Source organism: Accipiter gentilis, chromosome W (genome assembly GCF_929443795.1).
Source record: "Accipiter gentilis chromosome W, bAccGen1.1, whole genome shotgun sequence".
Taxonomy (NCBI): domain Eukaryota; kingdom Metazoa; phylum Chordata; class Aves; order Accipitriformes; family Accipitridae; genus Astur; species Astur gentilis.
The window spans coordinates 306436-321805 of NC_064918.1; the positions used below are offsets into that span (position 1 = coordinate 306436).

The 15370-nt window shown below is 46.7% G+C and overlaps 1 protein-coding gene across 1 annotated transcript in view; it reads left to right on the plus strand.

Moving 5' to 3' along the window:
• The first annotated feature begins 5337 nt into the window (after window positions 1-5337).
• Window positions 5338-15370, plus strand: part of LOC126035345 (uncharacterized) — a 118695-nt gene continuing 108662 nt past the window's right edge. The window contains exon 1 of the mRNA XM_049793878.1: window positions 5338-5368. The gene's annotated coding sequence lies outside the window, so the exon portion shown is untranslated. The remainder of the gene's footprint in view (window positions 5369-15370) is intronic.

Here is a 15370-nt window from a genome sequence, read left to right on the forward strand (position 1 = left end):
AAGGTGTCCCCTCAGCCTCCTCTTCTCTAGACTAAACAGCCCAGGCTCCCTCAGCCACTCCTCATAAGGCTTGTGCTCTAGGCCCCTCACCAAGTTGCTTGCCCTTCTCTGGACATGTTCCAGCAACTCAATGTCTTTCCTGTAGGGAGGAGCCCAAAAGTGAACACAGTATTCGAGGTGCGGCCTCTACCAGTGCCAAATACAGGGGAACAATCACCTTCCTGCTCCTGCTGGCCACACTATTTCTGATACAGGCCAGGATGCCATTGGCCTTCTTGGCCACCTGGGCACACTGCTGGCTCATATTCAGCTGGCTGTCAACCAGCACCCCCAGGTCTTTTTCTGCCAGGCAGCTTTCCAGCCATTCTTCCCCAAGCCTGTAGTGCTGCATGGGGTTGCTGTGACCCAAGTGCAGGACCCGGCACTTGGCCTTGTTGAACCTCATACAATTGGCCTCAGCCCATCGATCCAGCCTGAAGAAGACAGAGAGAGAAAAAGGAAGAGAGAAAGTTTTCACGGGGCCAGCGTTGGTCCAGTCAGCCGAGGGGTCCAGTCCCAGTGGGCTTGCACGCCTGGGGCTTCAGTTTGTGTCCTTTTATCATCCTTGCCCCTCCTTTGGGCAGGCACCCGAACTCTCAGGTTAATGAGCAGTTTGTGAGCCTTTGGGCTTGGGGGTCGCTTGGGGAGTAACTTCCCCTTCCCTGCAGACACTGCCATTGTTTGATCTTTGTATCAGAACAGCTTATCAGAAGAGGGAGCTGCGCAGGCTCCAGCACGCCCTCCCCCTCCTGTTGCTGATGTCTGAGCTGATGGGCTTTTCACCTTGGTTCCTTGCTGTGCAGGGTTTGTCTTTGAGCAGAACTTGCCCCACCACAATGTTTGAGACATTAACTCTTTCAGTCTCTCACACTAGGGGTGTGGGACACACTATGGGATGCAGGGGAAAAGCAGTTTGGGATCACACAGGACTTATGGGACATTTAGGGGAAGAACCAAAGGTGGGAAATGGGAGGGGTTTAGGTGATTTGGGGAGGAACAAGAGCGGTAAAATAGAGGAATAAGGGGATAAAAAGGGCCAGTCAAGTGTAAATAGTTGTCTGGTCAGTATGCTTGTTGGGCTATGCCCTGTGCCTGATCAGCACAGTCTGTTCTATCTTCTTACTAAATTCCTTTCTAACTCTTTCCTGGGTGAGGGGTGCTCTATTCTGTGTGCATATGGGGGGTCTGAGTGCCACCAACTGGAGTCAAACCACAGGTCACAGAGCCCACATGTCCCTGGTGCTGGCAACTGGAGCAAGTGCAGGTGTATGAGCGAGCATGATTGCTAATAAAGATCAAGCCAGACTAGCTGGTGAATAAGCAAAGCAGCCTGGGAGCAAAAGGATAAGTGAGTCTCTAAGGACCAGCTCTGTATCTGAGAGCACCTGTGTGTCTTCTAAGGGTGAGAGCGTGGGGGGCAGGCACAGGGTCAGCTATGGGACCAGAGAAGTCCTGGTCAGCTGTGTGTGGAGCAAGGCTGGGGCCTCAGGGACTTGTACAGCCAGGTGCCAGAAACAGGGGATATCAAGATCCAGGGCCAGCTACTGGGCAGACTGAGTGCCTGAGCCTAGCTGCTGGGGGATCTACCTTGAACATATGAGTGTGTGTGTATGTGTATATTCTCACTTGCAGACCTCCATCCCACTCAGCCAGAGTGCTGTCTGTGTTTGTGTGAGTGTTCTGAGTGTCTGTGATCAGACAGATCACAGGGGATGTGAGCCTTCCCCTCTACTCAGCACTGGTGAGGCCACACCTGCAGTCCTGTGTCTAGTTATGGGCTCCTCAGTATGAGAGAGACATGAACATACTGGAGAGAGCCCAACAAAGGGCCACAAAGATGATTAAGGGACTAGAGCGTCTCTCCTATGAGGAAAGACTGAGACAGCTGAGACTGTTTAGCCTAGAGAAGAGAAGACTCAGAAGGCATCTTAATGTATATAAATACCTGAAGGGAGGTGGTAAAGACAACTGAGCCAGGCTCTCTTCAGTGGTGCCCAGTGATAGTACAAGAGGCAATGGACACAGGAGGTTCTGTCTGAACATCAGGAAACACTTTTTTCCTGTGAGGGTAACTGAGTGCTGGAAGGGGTTGCCCAGAAGGGTTGTGGAGTCTCCCTCCTTGGAGATATTCAAAAACCATCTGGACATGGTCCTGGGCAACCAGCTCTAGGTGGCCCTGCTTGAGCAGGGGAGCCAGACAAGATGACCTCCAGAGGTCCCTTCCAACCTCAACCATTCTGTGTTGGTCATGTATGGTCATGTATGGCTGGACATGTACATATGCAGTGTATATGTGTGTGCATACCTGCTGGGAATACACCTTCAGTCTCACTACTGGGTGGATCTGGGGACATGGAGCAGCAGTAGCCTCACCTCTCTCAGGCTGTTGGATCCAGCATGATATATTTTCCTCTAACAGTTGATACATTGAGCAAGCCAAAACAAAAAGCAAGTGTCACATAACCACAGTTTGACTCTGGTAAAACACACAAACAATTCTACACTTGAAGAGCAGAAATGAGAAATCTTTCTTTCCAATTATTCAACAAAGAGCTTAGACGATTCTGTAAGAAACATGTACCACCAATATTTTCAATTCCTAACTGGATAAAGCCTTGAGGCAACCTGATCTGAGTTCATAGCTGGAAGTTAGACTAGAGACCTCTTGAGGTCCTTTCCAACCTGAATTATCCTATTAAGGTCTGACTAATGGAACCAACAGCTAGAAAACGTGCAGTGTCTCACTTTTTAATTGGCTGATAGTCAGATCCTGCAACACTTGCACACAACGTACATTTCCATTCTCCCTTAACAGCAGGCATTAAAGCAATCTGAAAAGCCTGAGACCATCAAAACCAGGAATCTGCCAAGGCAAATTTAGAACAGTCATATTGCAAATACATTTTGAAAGGATTTTGAAAACACAACTGAAGTTAATTTAATCACAAGTTCCCTGTAATCTGTGACAGCCTAGATCTTATACTATTAAATGGCTTAACATGTCCATGTCTGACAAAATTCCACTTCACATGTCACTGCACACAGTGCACTCTTATCTCCATACGAATGATTTAATCCTATTTTAACATATTGTGGCTTGATAAGAAGTGAGCACACCAACAATTAGGAACCTCACTTTCAGAACCAAAATCCCCCCAAGATAAAAAGAGGAGCAGAATAATCATAGAATAGTTTGGATTGGAAGGGACCTTTAAAGGTCATCTAGTCCAACTCCCCTGTTGTGGGCAGGGACATCTTTCACTAGAACAGGTTGCTCAAAGCCCCATCCAACCTGGCCTTGAACACTTCCAATGAGCATGCATATCTTCTCTGGGCAACCTGTTCCAATATCTCACCACCCTCATCGTAAAGCATTTCTTCCTTATGTCCTATCTAAATGTTATGGAGGCATGCACAATCAAATCCAACAGGTGTTAAAAGTCAGATTTATTCTTCCGTAAAAAGTTAGTTAAAATTCCAATAACGTTAGCGAACTACAGGCTCAATGATGTAAGGGGAATTAGTACTACACAGCCGACTTAAGAATCCTTAAGATTTAAAAGCGATGACTCAAAATGCGCATATCACTCACCTAAAAGCTGAGGGCTCTCTCCGTCGAGGAGTTACCTTGGGTGGTGCACCGACCCAAGGGGGAGAGTCCCCGACTGCAGACCCGCTGCTCTGAAGAGGACTGATTCCAACATGTCCTCCAGCGGGACCCCATTTATACCCTTGTCAAATCTGATCTGTGGTCATTTAATCCCTATTGGCCAATGTCCTGGGTTCAGCTGGGATAGAGTTAATTTTTACAGCAACCTGGGAGGTGGGGGGCATAGCCGGGGCAGCTGACCTGAACTAGCCAAGGAGTTATTCCATACTATGTGACATCATGCTCAGTATATAAATGGGGAGCGGGCCGAGGGGAGTTCTCTCGACTTCCACTGGGGGAAGTGGTGGAGCGTTGGGTCCCGGGTGGTGAACACTGTGCATCAATCTTTTTGTATACTTTTTCATTAGTACTGTTGTTGTTGTTGTAACTTCTTTCTTTGTGTTTGTCCCAGTAAACTGTCTTTATCTCAACCCTCGAGGTTCCGGGTTTTTGGGGTTTCTTTTCCCTTTTCTCTCCTCCGTCTCCTCCCTATCCCACCGGAGGGGGGCGGAGGAGTGAGTGAGCGGCTGCGTGGTCCTTTGTTACCGGCTGAGCTGAAACCATGACAGTCCTTTTTGGCGCCCAACGTGGGGCATGAAGGGTTGAGATAACAACAGATCTGGCCAGAGCGTGTTGAAACAAATTTGTCATATGCATTTCTTATATTAGATAAATAGATGTTAGTCACAATGTTGATTCATTTGTTTACATGGTGGCGTTTTATAAGTTCTTATATGCTCTATGTATTGCCTGTAGTTACATTTCTCACCTCTGGGAGAGTGATTGGGATTATCATTTTGCTGTACTGGGCAATGTCGACTTGTGAAATGATTACATCACTGGTCATGAGGTTAATCTGGTATCTGTATGAGTGTCCTGGTTTCAGCTGGGATAGAGTTAACTGTCTTCCTAGTACCTGGTACAGTGCTATGTTTTGAGTTCAGTATGCAAAGAATGTTGATAACACTGATGTTTTCAGTTGTTGCTAAGTAGTGTTTAGACTGAAATCAAGGATTTTTCAACTTCTCATGCCCAGCCAGCAAGAAAGCTGGAGGGGCACAAGAAGTTGGCACAGAACACAGCCAGGGCACCTGACCCAAACTGGCCAACGGGGTATTCCATACCATGTAATGTCCCATCTAATATAGGAACTGGGAAGTGGGGGCAGGGAATCGCCGCTCGGGCTAGCTGGGTGTTGGTTGGCGGGTGGTGAGCAATTGCACTGCGCATCATTTGTACATTCCAATCCTTTTATTACTACTGTTGTCATTTTATTAGTGTTATCATTATCATTATTAGTTTCTTCTTTTCTGTTCTATTAAACCGTTCTTATCTCAACCCAGGAGTTTTAATTCTTTTTCCCGATTTTCTCCCCCATCCCACTGGATGGGGGGGAGTGACTGAGCGGCTGTGTGGTGCTTAGTTGCTGGCTGGGGTTAATCCACGACATCCCATTTTGGCGCCCAACGTGGGGCACGAAGGGTTGAGATAATGACAAACCTGACCAGAGCTTGTTAAAACAAACTTGTTATAAGCATTCATTATATTGGTGCAATAGTCGCTGGTCATTATGTTGATTTATGTGTTCTTAGAGTTGTTGCTATGGATTTTAAAGTTCTGTTATGTATCACCTCGCTTGCTGTATATAGTTCCTCTTCTGCTGCTTATCATCCGTGGGAGGTGGATTAAGGTTTTTGCTTTGATGTATGGTATAACACTGGTTTATGGTATGAAAAAGTCATCAGCTGTGGGATTAATCCAGTATTTGCACTCAGCATCGTCACCTTTATACTGCAGGAGCCATCTGTGGGAAACGATTAATAAGTATACGATTTACCTTTCCTCCTTGGAAAACCAGTCTATGGGTGGGGTACCTTTTTCCCCTCTCATTTCTCCTGCGGCAACGAGCACAGCAGCTACCCAAACCTTCGCAACGGGCACTGCGGTCCCTCCAGCCCCAGCGACGAGCACTGCTGCTAACCAAAGCTCGGCGAAAGACACTGCGGATATCCAAAACCCGGTGAGCGATACTGCAACTGAACCAGCAGACCAACCTGTACCATTATCAGTTGCCCCCGTACAGAAAAAGAAATATACAAAAAAATCAGTTCACTTAGCGAAGGATGAAGGTGAACCAGGGTCATCACGGGAACCGGAGGAAGAGGCAGAACCAGAGGTAATAACCCGGTATCTATCCTTGAGTGAGCTGCGGGATTTGCAAAAAGATTTTGGCCACCGTATATGTGACCATCATGACCTGGACAACCCACAATTACCCAAAGATCCAGACGAAGTCCAATGCACACGACCCATGTGGCGGAAGTTTGTACGGAGCGCACCATCATACTGTCCCAGCCCACTGGCAATAATGACCTGGAAAGATGAAGAGGCACCGACGGTGGAGGAAGTGGCTCGCCAACTCCATCAATACAAAGAAAATCTCTCCTCCTCCCTACAAGCCTGCATTTCAGCTGTGGAGAAGCTGTCCCAGGATGTCCAACAAATCAAAGAGGATATGTCCTACTCCACACTTGTCAGGGCCAATGTCTCAGCTATTAGGAGTGAGCGTTCCTCTGCCCAAGAGAGAATATAGAAGGTACACACCGCAAGGTGCCCTGTGGTTTTACCTATGTGATCAGGGAGAGGACATGAGGAAATGGGACGGAAAACCTACCTCGGTCCTAAATGCACGGGTACGTGAACTGCGAGGAAAAACGACCACAAAAGGGGATTCCCCCAGGAAAAATGCTGCTCCAGTTTCCAAACAGAGTAGAAGAGCTGATTTTATTTCCGATCCTCTTGAAGGGACTTCTGACCCAATTTTATGAGAAGTGAATACTGAATACTCTGACCAGAATTAGAGGGGCTCTGCCTCCAGCCAGGTGGAGTAAAGGGATAACCGGGTCTATTGGACTGTGTGGATTCGATGGCCTGGCACGTCAGACCCACAGGAGTATAAGGCTCTAGTAGACACCGGTGCACAGTGCACTCTAATGCCATCAAGTTATAAAGGGGCAGAACCCATTTGTATTTCTGGTGTGACAGGGGGATCTCAAGAGTTAACTGTATTGGAAGCTGAAGTAAGCCTAACTGGAAATGAATGGCAGAAACACCCCATTGTGACTGGTCCAGAGGCTCTGTGTATCCTTGGCAGAGACTATCTCAGGAGAGGGTATTGTAAGGACCCGAAGGGGTGTCGATGGGCTTTCGGTGTAGCTGCCTTAGAGACGGAGGGCACTGAACAGCTGTCTACCCTGCCTGGTCTCTCTCAAGACCCTTCGGTTGTGGGGTTGCTGAAGGTTGCAGAACAACAGGTGACAATTGCTACCATGACGGTGCACCGGCGGCAATATCGTACCAACCGAGACTCTCTGATTCCCATCCACAAATTGATTCGCCAACTGGAGAGCCAAGGAGTGATCAGCAAGACTCGCTCACCCTTTAATAGTCCCATATGGCCAGTGCAGAAGTCTAATGGGGAGTGGAGACTAACAGTTGACTATCGTGGCCTGAATGAAGTTACGCCACTGCTGAGTGCTGCCGTTCCAGATATGCTAGAACTTCAATACGAGCTAGAGTCAAAGGCAGCCAAGTGGTATGCCACAAGTGACATGGCTAATGTGTTTTTCTCAATCCCTCTGGCAGCAGAGTTTTGTCTACAATTTGCCTTTACTTGGAGGGGTGTCCAGTACACTTGGAATCAACTGCCCCAGGGGTGGAAACACAGCCCCACCATTTGCCATGGACTAATCCAGACTGCACTGGAAAAAGGCGAAGCTCTGGAACACCTGCAATACATTGATGACATCATCGCATGGGGCAAAACGGCAGAAGAAGTCTTTGAGAAAGGGAAGAAAATAATCCAAATCCTTTTGAAGGCTGGTTTTGCCATAAAAGAAAGTAAGGTCAAGGGACCTGCACAGGAGATCCAGTTCTTAGGAGTAAAATGCAAGACGGGAGTCATCAGATCCCTATGGATGTGATTAACAAAATAGCAGCTATGTCTCCACTGACTAATAAAAAGGAAACACAGGCCTTCTTAGGTGTTTTGGGTTTTTGGAGAATGCATATTCCAAATCACATTCAAATTGTAAGTCCTCTCTACCAAGTGACCCGGAAGAAGAACGATTTTAAATGGGGTCCTGAACAACAACAAGCCTTTGAACAAATTAAGCGGGAGATTGTTCATGCTGTAGCTCTTGGGCCAGTCTGGGCAGGACAAGATGTTAAAAATGTGCTCTACACTGCTGCTGGGGAGAATGGCCCTACCTGGAGCCTCTGGCAAAAAGCACCTGGAGAGACCCGAGGCTGACCCCTGTGGTTTTGGAGTCAGGGATACAGATGATCCGAGTCTCGCTATACTCCAACTGAAAAAGAGATCTTGGCAGCATATGAAGGAGTTCAAGCTGCCTCAGAAGTGGTTGGTACTGAAACACAGCTCCTCTTAGCACCCCGGCTGCCAGTGCTGGGCTGGATGTTCAAAGGGAGGGTCTCCTCTACACATCATGCAACTGATGCCATGTGGAGTAAGTGAATCGCACTGATCACACAACGGGCTCGCATAGGAAACCCCAGTTGCCCAGGAATTTTAGAAGTGATCATGGACTGGCCAGAAGGCAAAGATTTTGGAATGTTGCCAGAGGAGGAGGTGGCACGTGCTGAAGAGGCCCCGCTGTATAATAAACTGCCAGAAAATGAGAGGCAATATGCCCTGTTCACTGATGGGTCCTGTAGCATTGTGGGAAAACATCAGAGGTGCAAGGCTGCTGTATGGAGTCCTACACGACAAGTTGCAGAGACTGCTGAAGGAGAAGGTGAATCGAGTCAGTTTGCAGAGGTGAAAGCCATCCAGCTAGCATTAGATATTGCTGAAAGAGAAAAGTGGCCAGTGCTCTATCTCTATACTGACTCATGGATGCTGGCAAATGCCCTGTGGGGGTGGCTACAGCAATGGAAGCAGAGCAACTGGCAGCGCAGAGGTAAACCCATTTGGGCTGCCGCACTGTGGCAAGATATTGCTGTTCGGCTAGAGAAGCTAGTGGTAAAAGTACGTCACGTAGATGCTCATGTACCCGAGAGTCGGGCCACTGAAGAACATCAAAACAACCAGTAGGCAGATCAGGCCGCCAAGATTGAAGTGGCTCAGGTGGACCTGGACTGGCAACATAGGGGTGAGCTATTTATGGCTCAGTGGGCCCATGATACCTCAGGCCATCAGGGAAGAGATGCAACATATAGATGGGCTCGAGATCGAGGGGTGGACCTGACCATGGACAGTATTGCACAGGTCATCCATGAATGTGCAACGTGGTACAATTAAACAAGCCAAGCGGCTAAAACCCCTGTGGTATGGAGGGTGACGGCTGAAATATAAACAGTGGGAGGCCTGGCAGATTGACTCTATCACACTCCCACGAACACGCCAAGGCAAGTGCCATGTGCTTACAATGGTGGAAGCAACCACTGGATGGCTGGAAACATATCCTGTGTCCCACGCCACTGCCCAGAACACTATCCTGCGCCTTGAGAAGCAGGTCTTGTGGAGGCATGGCACCCCAGAAAGAATTGAGTCAGACAACGGGACTCACTTCCGAAACAACCTCGTAGACACCTGGGCCAAAGAACATGGCATTGAGTGGGTATATCACATCCCTTATCATGCACCAGCCTCCAGAAAAATCGAACGATACGATGGACTGCTGAAAACTACATTGAGAGCAACGGGGGGTGGAACTTTCAAACATTGGGATACACAGTTAACAAAAGCCACCTGGTTAGTTAATACTAGAGGATCTGCCAATCGGGCTGGCCTCGCACAAGCAGGACTTCCACGTACTGTAGAAGGGGATAAAGTCCCTGTAGTGTGCGTGAGGAGTATGTTAGGAAAGACAGTCTGGGTTAGTCCTCCGTCAAACAGAGGCAAACCCATTCAAGGGGTTGTTTTTGCTCAGGGACCTGGGTACACCTGGTGGGTGATGCAGAAGGATGGGGAAGTTCATTGTGTATCTCAGGGAGATTTGATTTTGGGAAAGAATAGCCAGTGAATCAGGCTGTATGATATTTAATGGCTCAATAACCTGCCAATGCATGTCATTGTGTCTATATGCCATATCAAGGGTATTACTGTAAGAATTACCCAAATGACTGCAGGATGGACTTTGAAACTGAGCCAAGTACAACAGCGATAGAACTTGAACTGGCACCCAGCAATTTCCTCAAGATCAACATCTTCGACCTGCAGACCAGGGGCATGAGTTACACCAAATGTACTAGCCACAAGTTCCAGAGGCAGCATACAACAATCCAACACCTCACAACATCTCTTGTATCCTGAAGAACTGTTACAACAGATAGAGCCCCAAAGTCATGGACTAAATAAAACTGATGGACACATTAGAGGGATAGCCCATCGACTAAGGGAATACTATTTGTGTGTATGTGTGTGTGTGTGTGTGGGGGGGTGTCCATATACTTATATATAAGACAAGCAAAGTGGTATTGATTGACTGGAAAATGTAAGATCTGGGCATGATGTAGATGGTATAGAATAAGGAGTGGATAATGTCCTGGGTTCAGCTGGGATAGAGTTCATTTTTACAGGAACCTGGGAGGTGGGGGGCATAGCCGGGGCAGCTGACCTGAATTAGCCAAGGAGTTATTCCATACCATGTGACATCATGCTCAGTATATAAATGGGGAGCGGGCTGGGGGGAGTTCTCTCGACTTTTGGTGGGGGAAGTGGTGGAGTGTCGGGTTCCGGGTGGTGAGCAGTTGCATTGTGCATTGCTCTTTTTGTATATCCTTTCATTAGTAGCGTTGTTGTTGTTGTAACGTCTTTCTTTGTGTGTTGTCCCAGTAAACTGCCCTTATCTCAACCCTCGAGGTTCTGGGTTTTTTTGGGTTTTTTCCCCTTTTCTCTCCTCTGTCTCCTCCTTATCCCACCGGAGGAGGGCGGGAGGAGTGAGTGAGCGGCTGCGTGGTCCTTTGTTACCGGCTGGGCTGAAACCACAACAGCCAAAAAGGTCACCTCAGTGTACCTGGCACGCCTTGATTGGTCAGTTCAGTTTTCAACTTGCGGCCTCTAGGGTTTGGGTTTTCTTTCCCCCTGCCTGGAGAAGTTTCGTTTCCTGCTGGGTGGGGGAAGTGTACTGCCACAGCATCCACCCTGTGACCACAGTCACGATTCAACTGGTTTCCTTGGAGTGGTGGTACAGTCACCTCTTGCCTCCAAAGTTAAGAGGGAGCGCTGTCTGATGAATTTGATGCTCATTGTGGGTCATCGCTCCATTCTGGTCTAGAATTCAAGTGGAATATTAGATACAGGAATATCCAGCGCACAAACAGGTTTTAAGGGAGTATACTTAACCGTTAGTACAGGCTTCACTACCAAGCGTTTGGTAGAACTTATTGCAATACAGACTACAGTAATCATAACTACAAGCATTATTAAAGATTAGAGAAGGCTGGTCGCCCACCCCGTGAAAGAAAATCCAAACATATCAAAACCTTTCCCAGCCAATTAGTCCCTGGTGCAGAAGTAATTGCCTCTAGGTCTCTTGTCACCTTCTTTTGTTGATTTGATCTCGGAGCTACATTGACACATTTGGAGTGAACACAGCAGTCGTCCATCAACAGGTTCAAAACTTCACATACACCCTTCTCTTTCAGTAGCATCAAATCCAATACGGCTCAATTTTGGATAGTCATTTTACCAGTATGTTGTAACTGAGTGTTCAAGAGTCCCCAAACTGTCACATGTAACATTGGCTAAGGTTGATAGTTGTAAACTCAGTTCTAGAATGCTCTATTGGTGTTCCCTTGGGTACCATATGCAGTTGCCCCCATGGAATTTCAGGGCATAGTGTAGTACCATTCCAACTCCACCCCCTGATCCCATGGGTAGTTGGAGGATATAGTCACATCTGGTGTTCCATACTGAACTAGCATTTATCGCACCTGGTGACCAACTATAAACAACGTGAGTATAACCTCCTCCTCCATCCAATCTGAAACTCCAACTATAATTGTTACATTGCTCCCATGTGAGCTCAAGGGCTCGCGATATATTGATGTCCATCATTTTTGCCACAACATTGTCATCCAGATCTTCACCATCCACGCCTGCCACCGTCATCGCTGCCAGTATAAGCACTGGAATAGCTCGTTTCTTCATTGTCCTGTAAGAAAGTACAAACTAGGCCTCAGTCTTAAACTGAGTTCACAGGGTTAGAAGTCTGGGATTATCCACTGGGCACTGATGCAGTGAGTCTTTCTGCCCCCATCTAAGGCTTCCCAGGCATACAAGCCTCTGGGTTTTGCTAAGGTCATAGGAACAATATCAATGGAGGGCAGTTTCACCATGACAGGTTGGCCCACATATGTCTCCAGTGGGAAGTGATATCTCTGATAAGCCTTAAGCTCATCTTTCAGAGCGTTAAGGGCTTCCATATGTTGCAAAGTCCAGTCCCATTTCCTATTCTTTTGGAGCAAGTCATAGAGAGGGCGGGCAATCACTGAAAACCCTGGTATATGTTTTCTCCAGTAGCCCAAAGTACCTAACAGCTGTTGTAATTCAGTTTTATTGCCTGGAGTCTGTCCCTTTTCAATAGCTGATAGAGTATCGTCAGGTACCACAACTACTCCAGCTATCCACCATGCCCCTAGGAATTTAATTTCTTGTCTAGGACCTTGACATTTAGAAGATGGGATGCCTAGCCCATTTGTTGTCCCTCAAGTGGGGTCATTTACCCGGTGTGTGAAACGCCAATTTACACACAGAGCAGAGGTATTTTATTCCAATTCATGTTTGCGCAAAGACGGGGGCTAGGTGGTAATCCACAAAGCTAGCACACCTCATGCCTAAACAGGCAAGCAATTTATATAGTTCAGTTATGCATATTCAATTTCCAAAGTTCTTCCCCAAAACTATTACTGGTAGTCGCTTATCTACCACAGTTTCTATTGGGTTAAAGTTTCCATGCTTTGAATTAAAGGTACAGTGTTCTTTTATTCTACAGTGCATGCTCAAGGAGAGTGGGGGGGTAAGTCTTTTTGGTCTTGAATTGAGTCGGTGGTCGTCATCTCCCCCTGTCACCTTTACCTTTCCTCCAGTTATCAAAGATTTTTGCTGACTTCATGCCTATTAGCAATTATTCAACTTTTCAGCGCCTCCTGGGGTAGCTTGTCGTTCATTTAAAACACTAATTTGGGCTCCTATATCGATTAAGAATTCCAAACTTATCCACCCCCTTTTCCACATTCACAAATAGTTGAAAGGGTTGCGTCAATGATGGTAAATTTAAGACAGGGGCCTTAGTTTTTCTTTAATCTGCTCCAGTTTTTGGTCATCTTTTTCAGTCCATATTACCTTGTCCCCTGCTATTACTTTTTCATACAAAAATTTTACCATTTTGCTATACCCATCAATCCATAACCTACAATATCCCAATAGGCCTAACAACTTTCTCACTTCTCTTTTTGAAGTCGGGGGAGGGATAGAGAGAATGCCTTTTATTCTGTCAGGATCCAATTTTCTGGTCCCTTGACTTAGCCAATGTCCCAGGTATTTAACCTCTTGCTTTACAAATTGCAGTTTCTTTTTTGAAACCCTTAACCCTTGTTCACCCAAAAAATTCAGGAGGGCAACGGTAGTTGTCCTTACTTCCTCTTGGGTTTCTCCAGAAATTAACAAATCATCCACATATTGGATAATTGACGTTCCTTCGTTATTAGAAAAAAATTGCAATAATTTCTCTAAGGCTTGCCCAAACAGGCTGGGGGACTCCATAAACCCCTGTGGTAGTTTTGTCCACCTCAGTTGCTGTTTACGGCGGGTCTCAGGGCCTTCCCATTCAAAGGCAAATGCGAGCGGCAGAGGAATGCACATAAGTCGACTCAATATGAGTGATAGAAGTGATTTAACTTTATTTGCACGGATAGCTCATATTTATACAGTTTGCGATAATTATGCCTACTAGTCCTAATATGATTGGTACATTGCTAATGTTTATTCATTACTAAAACACACCCACTTGTGGTTTGCAGCTATGCGTGTTCCGTAACTTTCTCATGGGAACTTCTTCAAAAGTTGCTTATGAAACTGTGCCAAGGTCACACTGTCTTTATTTTTCTCCTGATATCAGCAAGGCCAGCTATTTTCGGCCAAGACCTAATCTTGCTGCCCAGGCTGACATTCCTTCACACATAACTCTGCTCGCACAACTTTTCTATACACTCATGTCCTTTTTCATCAAGCCAATTCCCAACAGGCAAATATATCTCTGCTTTCCTCGGCTAATGGGCAAGCCCAAAAGGTGTCCTTTAAATCAATTATTCTATACCATTGCTGAGTTGGTGGGATATGACTAAGGAGGGTGTAGGGATTGGATACCACGGGAAATCGGGTCAGGGTCTTTTTATTGACTTCTCTTAGGTCCTGGACCAGTCGGTAGCTTCCGTCCCCTTTCCTTACCAGTAAGATAGGAGTATTATGCGGAGACATGCATGGTTCTAAAGTCCCATTCTGAATTAGTCCATCTATGACTGGTTTTAATCCTTCTCTCCCTTCCTTGGAAATAGGGTACTGACAAAGCCTAATGGGGTATTCTGGGTGTTCTATGTTAACTGTTATGGGGTCAATATTTATTCCCCCTCTGTTGTCTTTGGTGGCCCAGACTTCGGGTTTAATTTGTGCCTCATCTTCCGGGGTTAACTGCAATATTCTTACTTTCATTTGTCCTTCCTCTGGCACTACCCCTATCTCCAGTTGAAGTTGTAAGTCTCGTCCTAGCAAATTACATCCAGCCCCCGGAACTATTAATAAATCCCCTACCCCTATACGGGTCTTACTTTCCACCGTTACATTTCTAATTACTGGTGCCTTAAATCCCTCCCCTTTTGCCCCCAATACTTTTATAGTTTCGCTACTTTCTTCACACCCTTTTGGGATTTGGGTAACACAGGTGTGCTCTGCCCCTGTGTCCACTAGAAATTCTAATGTTTCCTCCTGGGGTCCTACCTTAAATTTTATCAAGGGCTCAAACCAATGTTCATTCCCCAGGAAGAAGAGCCCCTGACACCCCTAGTCCTGTTGTTCCTCCGCAAAGGTCCTCAGATCTCTTGCCCTTTTAGGACATTCTCATTTAAAATGTCCTGATTTTCCGCAATAAAAGCACTCAAGCTCCCTATTTGGCCCCTTCTGTCTGCTTGCTCGTCGGGGTTGTGAGCCGGGTGGCCCAACTCTGCCTGGTCTCAGGGCACTCGGTCCCTGGTTCTTGTTTTTCTTAGCACCCTCAGGATATCCCACAGAATTAGACTCTCGCATAGTCGCTACCATAATCTTAGCCTTTGCCTTTTCAGCATCCCTCTGTATGTATACCTTCTGTGCCTCTCACAGCAACTCCTGCAGCCCTCGACCCTGCCAATCCTCTAACTTTTCTAGCTTCTTTCTGATATCTGGCCAGGCATGTGTCACAAAATTTACCTGCAGGGCTCATCGGATCTATGCCTGAGTACTATTGCATCTTCCTCCGGAGCCTTTCCAGCCAATCAGTGGGCATTTCATCTTTTCCCTGCTGACTATCAAAAGCTTTATCTATATTCTGTCCCCTAGGTGCCGCTTCAATACCCTTAATTATTAGGTTTTGATAATCATTCAGGTGCTGTCTTCCAATCCCCTCATTA